The sequence below is a fragment of the Leuciscus leuciscus genome, assembly GCF_965113295.1.
Source record: "Leuciscus leuciscus genome assembly, chromosome: 4".
NCBI lineage: Eukaryota > Metazoa > Chordata > Actinopteri > Cypriniformes > Leuciscidae > Leuciscus > Leuciscus leuciscus.
The window spans coordinates 10,698,000-10,705,525 of NC_138728.1; positions in this window are offsets into that span (position 1 = coordinate 10,698,000).

Consider the following 7,526-nt stretch of genomic DNA (forward strand, 5'->3'; position numbering starts at 1 on the left):
CAGTTAAATTTATGCCGCCAATGCTTCGCTCTGTCAGTTCCCTGAAAGGCGACTGCAGATGCGCATTTTGCAGCCAACGAGCGCGTTGTACAACCCGCTCGCCTGCACCCAAACACCGTTTCTATGGTTTCCGTGCGTTACTGGCGTAAGGAGAAAAGAGAGTGTTTCTGGTCCCGCCGCGGACGGACCGACCTCCATTTTCTCGTACATTTCTCATTCCCCTCTGAAGTTCGGGCGACTGGAAATGTCAGTATTGCAGTGAGCAAGCCTGTTGTAATACACGCATGCCTGCAAACAGACGCCAGCACGTTGACGCTCTCTGATAATACTCGCGCTAACTGAGTTACAATGTGTCTCCCCCTGTGGCCCAGTGGCAGACTTTCAGGTTTTTGCGCGCAAGAGACCCGCGTTCGATCCCGGGTCTACTGGCAGATAAAATTATGCCGTCAATGCTCGCTCTGTCAGTTCCCTGAAAAGGCGACTGCAGATGTGTATTTTGCAGCCAACGAGCGCGTTGTACAACCCGCTCGCCTGCACCCAAACACCGTTTCTATGGTGTTCCGTGCGTCACTGGCGTAAGGAGAAAAGAGAGTTTTCTGGTCCCGCTGCGGACGGACCGACCTCCATCTCCTATACATTTCTCATTCCCCTCTGAAATTCAGGCGACTGGAAATGTCAATATTGCAGTGAACGAGCCTGTTGTAATGCACGCAGGCCTGCAATAAACGCCAGCATGTTGACGCTCTCTGTTTCTATGGCAACTTCTCGCTCGTTCAGTTCCAGTAAATGTGACTGTTCCAGTGTATTCTGCAGTAAACAAGTCGGCGACGCAGCACGCTTGCCTGCACACAAACGCCGCTTTTACGGCTACCCAGATAAATCCCATAAGTGTGAATTTTCTGGTGTCCCGGCCACGGCCGATGGTGTTTTATGTGTAGAAAGAATGCCCACTGCCCAGTGCCCATCTCTACACACAAGCACAGCCCGTCACACAGGGCTCGCGCACATAAATCGACTCAGGTCGATTGCGCATCAAACGTGGTAAATGTGCCCTCTACCCAGTGCCCACAAACACTACGTTATGCATGTCTCACGTTTTCTGTAAAAACGAAACCAACGTGCATTCGCTTCACTCAAGCGATCAATGCTTTCGGTGTGGTAAATGTGCCCGCTATCCCGCGCCCACATCCACGCACAGGCATGACAGTTCCTACGGGACTCTCCCAGCCCTCCCCCTCTCGGTTGACCGCCGCAGAGGAGTCGAGCGCGGGTAATCTGCCCGCTGTTATCAGCGCGCCCCTGCCTCAAATGTCACGAGCGCGACGCTTGTGTTACAGCACACCGAAGCCTCTCCATCGCTGAGCGAACGGAGCACGCTTCGTATTCAACCCCTAGCTATTCATGCAGATGCATGGGCAGAGCTGCCTGGGGTTTCGAAGTGGGTGCTAAACATTATAAAAAGAGGCTATTCGCTGCAGTTTCGCCGACGCCCTCGCCTCTATACGGCGCGCGTCGAGACCACGGTAAAACAGAAGTAGCACATTTACTTCGAGCCGAAGTGGTGAAACTATTGAACAAAGGGGCCATAGAGCCTCTCTCTCAAGTTCAGAGCGAAGGAGGGCTATACAGCAGATACTTCCTGGTACCGAAAAAAGACAGGGGTCTCAGACCCATACTAGATCTAAGGCAACTGAACAGAGTGCTTGTGAAGCGACGGTTCAGGATGCTCACGACCAGACAAATCCTCGCGCAGGTTCGCCAAGGAGATTGGTTTGTGTCAATAGATCTGAAAGACGCGTATTTTCAAATACAGATAGCGTCACGTCACAGGCGATATTTGAGATTTGCCTTCGAGGGCCAGGCATATCAGTACACAGTCCTGCCGTTCGGCTTATCCATGGCACCCCTCAGAATGAGAGGCGTGCGAGTACTGAACTATTTGGACGATTGGCTGATTCTAGCGCAATCGCGCTCAGTGCTCATAGAACACACGACCGTTTTACTCGATCACCTCGAGAATTTGGGTCTCAGTGTCAATTGGGCGAAGAGCTCTCTGTCACCCAGTCAGAAGATATCTTTCCTGGGCACAGAGTTGGACTCGCTGTCCATGATAGCGCGACTAATGCCACAGCGCGCAGTTGACATTCAACGCACAGCGAACTCGTTCCGCTGCGGCGCGTCTGTCCTGCTCAAGAGATTTCAGAAGATGCTGGGTCTCATGGCCGCAGCATCATCAGTACTCCAGCTGGGCCTGCTCCGCATGCACCCGCTGCAGTTTTGGCTGAAAGCGCGAGTCCCACGCCAAGCGTGGCCATCCGGTTTGATTCGCCTCAAGGTCAATCAGAAGTGCGTCATAGCTCTGAAACCTTGGAGAGCAAACGACTGGTACCAGTCAGGTGTAAGCCTGGGGACTTCCTCGAGGGTGAAAGTGGTGTCCACGGACGCGTCCACCTCGGGATGGGGAGCGCTGCTCGAGGGCAGACCGTTCTTCGGCCAGTGGTCGGAACGGGAGAGGCTCCTGCACATAAACTGCCTCGAAATGCTGGCAGTAGACAATGCGCTGACGCGTTTTTGTCCCCAAATAAAAGGACGCCACGTCCTGGTCCGCTCGGACAATGTGTCTGTGGTGTCCTACATAAATCGCCAGGGCGGCCTCAGGTCCAGGAACCTGTACAGGCTAGCAGAACGCCTCCTGGTATGGGCTCAGCGCAACCTGCGCTCGCTCAGAGCAGCGCACGTGCCTGGGATCCTGAATATAGGACCAGACAGACTGTCCAGGAACAATGTTCCGGCAGGCGAATGGTCTTTACACCCACAGACAGTCCAACTGCTGTGGAAGAAATTCGGCAGAGCGGAAGTAGACCTGTTCGCGTCTCAAGAAAACGCTCACTGTCCGGAATTTTTCTCCAAGAGCAGGGACGCGGCTCATGTGTGGCCCCGCCGCCCGCTTTATGCTTTTCCCCCGTCTCTCTCCTGCCTCAGGTGATAGAACGGATCAGGGAAGAAGGATGCTCAGTACTGCTGGTGGCACCGTTCTGGGAAAACCAACCTTGGTTCCCAGTCGTGATGCAGTTAGCAAGCACTGTCCCGTGGCCAGTACCAGTGAGGAGAGACCTCCTCTCTCAGGCCCACGGCTCGATCTGGCATCCTCACCCGGAATTGTGGTCCCTTCATGTCTGGGCCATCAACGGGTACATGTTGGACTCCCTAAAGGAGTATTAAACACGATCACGCAGGCTAGAGCTCCGTCTACGAGACGGCTCTACTCCTCGAAATGGTCAGTGTTTTCGGGCTGGTGCACAGCCCGTGGCGTGTCACCCACAGACTGTGGAGTGACGGAGGGGCTTTCCTTCCTACAAGAGCTGTTGGATAAGGGCAGGGCCCCTTCCACGCTCAAAGTTTATGTGGCGGCTATAGCAGCGTTCTCAGGAACAACGCTTGGTCAGTCAATAGGAAGGAACGAGTTGGTCATCTGCTTCCTCAGAGGAGCTAAGAGACTGAATCCTCCCAGACCCCCCTCAGTCCCCGTATGGGACCTTTCTACGGTTCTGGAAGCCATGAAAGGTGCACCATTCGAGCCTTTACAGTCAATTGATCTGAAACATCTGTCTTTCAAGACTGTGTTTCTGCTGGCTCTCGCTTCAGTGAAGCGCATAGGGGACTTAAACGCGCTCTCTGTGAGCGCGACGTGCATGGAATTTGGGCCTAATGACTCAAAAGTTATACTCAAACCTAAGCACGGTTATGTTCCGAAATCCCTCAACACACCGTTTAGGGCGCAGGTTATCTCCCTGTCAGCCCTACCGGTCCCTGATGAGGAAAGGGACGCGGGCCTCCTTTGCCCGGTCAGGGCATTACGAGCTTATGTGTCTCGCTCGTCTGTCTTCAGACAGACGGAGCAGCTCTTTGTTTCGTTTAGCGGGCGTTCTAAGGGACTAGCCGCGTCGAAACAGGGCCTATCCAGATGGATAGTTGACGCTATAGCGCTGGCATATGCCTCCAAGGGCATGCAGTGCCCGCTGGGTGTCAGAGCGCACTCCACGAGAGGCGTGGCCTCTTCGTGGGCCTGGTCAAGTGGGATTGCCTTGCAAGATATTTGTACGGCGGCAGGCTGGGCCTCCCCGTCTACATTTATAAGGTTCTACAACCTAGAGGTTCCCGCCCTGCAGGCCAGGCTGCTGTCGGTCTAAGTTAACCAGTATTATCTGACTTGATGCTATCAACTCAGAATGCTGCGTCTGCTGAGCACAGCTCAATGATCGACAGTGGAAAGCAGTAGCACGAGACGTGCCTGGGCAAACTGTGTAAGACCCACATTTTCCCATCAGTTCAGGCCGTACCCCGCCCTGTCTGTATGATGAAATTCGCGTCTAAGCGACGCTACCATATGTGAAAGAGCGCGGCTTCGCCCCTCCCTCTTCCCGGACTCCCTGTGAGTTCCCTGGGTGATTGTGCACTATATGAACCCCGGGCTTTCGCCCTTGGGTCTTTGGTGTCAGATCTCAGCATGCACTGCGTTTTGCATTGGGTCCCCTAGCGTAAGATATCTTACGCAGTACGAGAGACCTCTCGTAAGAGAACGTACTCGGTTACTAATGTAACCTCGGTTCTCTCTAGAAGAGGGAACGAGTACTGCGTATCTTGCCGTGCATGCACACGCTCTGGTTGCTTCGATGATGAAAAACCAGATAATAGCTGCCTGCGAGCGGTATTTATAGGCCTAGACCACGCCCGTTTCGGCGGGACGTGACGCAGCGGGCGCGAAGCACCCTGATTGGGTCTGGCGTCACGCCAGGCCTCGCTCGATAGGCTGCTGCAGTTGCCGCAGAGCAGCCAATAGGCGCGCGAGCTTTCTCGCCTATGTCTGCATGCTGCCGCAACGCGTTTTGCATTATTACAAATTAAGGATAATTTTTGGCTTCAATATCTCGCGGAAAAGGATTTTCCCCTAGCGTAAGATATTTTACGCAGTACTCGTTCCCTCTTCTAGAGAGAACCGAGGTTACGTTAGTAACCGAGTACGTTCTCCGTTACGGACGTGACCGCTCTGAAAGTGGCACTAAAATACTGCTTTAAAACTTTCACAGAGACCTCAAACAGAAAGCACAAAGCCTTTCTTTAAAGTGAATTTCGTTTTGTATTAATTGTATCTTAATTTTCATCAATGTTTCATCAACCAATTGCCTGGATTCAATAAATAAGAAGTAAATATAGTAGACGAGATAATCAGGACACGGAGGTGCCGGCGCGTGAACTGGAGCTTGTCTCATAAATGAACCGAAACTCAGCGCCTACGTGCCTCACAGACATGTCTTCTTTTAAACAGAACAATTCAAAACGAAAGAAAACCGACTGTTCTCTGCTTATGTCATCCGTATGAAATGTGCATTTCTCTCTGGCGCGTTCACTACTGCGAAGATCGCGAGTCAGCATCGTCAACTTTAACTTTGCAGCCGACACTGACACAGAAAACACTTGTTTATTAATAAAAAATTAAAATGTCTCCTTGCTATATTTGACATACATAATCATAACTTTTGCCGGTTCTTTGTGACAGCTTTTAGGTGCTTTTATTGGCAGCGTCACCCTTACATTTTACATGAACTCGTCACCACCGCATCAAAAACATGATTGCGTGATGAAAACATGATGAAAAACACCACCTAACTGGTTAGAAAGAAAACACAGAACAAACAGAGTAATGCGCATAGGTCCATCTCGCGAATGTACAGTCTTCTTCTACCATATTCTCCCATTAGCCAAAACGGTATTTATTGTTTGAATTTCGCAATAAAATTGACATAATTTGAAAGCTGAGACTATGTTTCATATCAAAAGCAGGGTTGTTTCTAGGTTTTAAAAACATCAGGGGCTGAGCCCGAAACGTCACGGGCTGGGGTTATAAGATAACATGATTCGATACAGAGAATAATATTGTAGGCCTATATGCAGGGGCAGACTCGGTCAAAAATTCAGCCCTGGCACTGTAGCCACACCAGCCCACATTACCACACAGACACGCGCATTGAAATGTGAGGTATTAGGGGGGCTCTAAAATTTGGATTTCTCTGACCTACATATGTGCATTTTAAGGTGTTTGAAGGCCAAACAAATTGGATAACAATAGCTTTAAAAGCATGTCAGTGGGCAGTAGCATAAATTATTTGTCAAGCAGATAACAGATTCGTAACCATGAGAATGAGGATAAATGTTGCAATGAATGATCCACAGTACAAAATGGAAATGCAGAATGTTTCTGCTTATTGTTGACAATACACAATCACATATTCCAAACAGGAATGGCCTTAAAATGAGAAATCTTTCAAGGATTATTTTGCATAGATGTTACATTTCAATCAAACACCAGTGCAGGTGTTTTGGAATTTTGTGTCCAGAGGCAAATTAATTAGCAATTTATATATTAGCATTAAAGATTGGTTTCAGCAACTTTTTTTCTTTTCAAAAGTTAGAAGTTAGAAAAAGTTGGTTTTCTTCTTTGATTAGTGCCAAAAACATTGACGATTGCATCATAACCATGTGACTCTCTGTCGCACAGTAGAGAAATTACCGTATGGACAGGAGGAGAAGCTCGCAGGCAATCGGGGGGACGTGGAGGCAAAATTACAAAATAATTAATCAGAATACTTAGCAAAAGTTGCTCCTGCTCCTAGCTCATGGACACCTCCTACTCACTACTAATTTCTCCGTCTCTGTAAGTTTCGGAAGGGAATGATTCAGATTTCTCTTGGCACAGCTACTAGAAGACAGACACGTTGCTCACGTCACATCTACGTCGTCAAGCTCAGTTTGAGTCTGCGCAGTACGCTCAGCCATCAGGAAGTGAGTGCTTCTAATTGACTTCACTTTTCTCCGTTGAATCCAATGGGGTCGCTGTGTCCATTTCTTTTACTGTCTATGGAAATCACTCAGTGGTGCGTCTCTGTGTGAGAGATGTCAACAATCACCAGTCAGAGACAGCAACAAAGCCAAAGCACAATGAAAAAAGGCAACTTATGATTTCGGGGGTTTACATAGGCTATTGTCCGGTTTCATATTTGTCAGTCAACCTTTCAAAATACATTCGGGGCCACACTCAAAACATTCCCCGGCAAAATCGACTGACCAAAAGTAACCTGCCTTGTCTTGTCTATTGGTGTCAGTGGCCTCTTTGCTTCGGGATTTTTCATTGCGTGAAAAAACGGAGAACAGTGTCAACACGATGCGTGAGATTTGGCAGCCCTGTCTTCACCAACAACATTGTGCATTATATTTATTACATTTTTTGGGGAGATAACTGGCCCCAGGGCCTTTACAAGTCATAATCCGCCCCTGGGACTATGTCACACAATAGGTACACCAGCAAGAGGAGATGAATGAAATAAATCGCCATACATTTATCAGAAGCTGTCATTTAGTCTTTATTTACCAACACCACATGCGGCTATTGACTAACCTCGAACAGGTAATAACTCACTTGCATTTTTCATTCTTACATTTTGGGCTAAAAGTGTGTTGTAACGCAACCG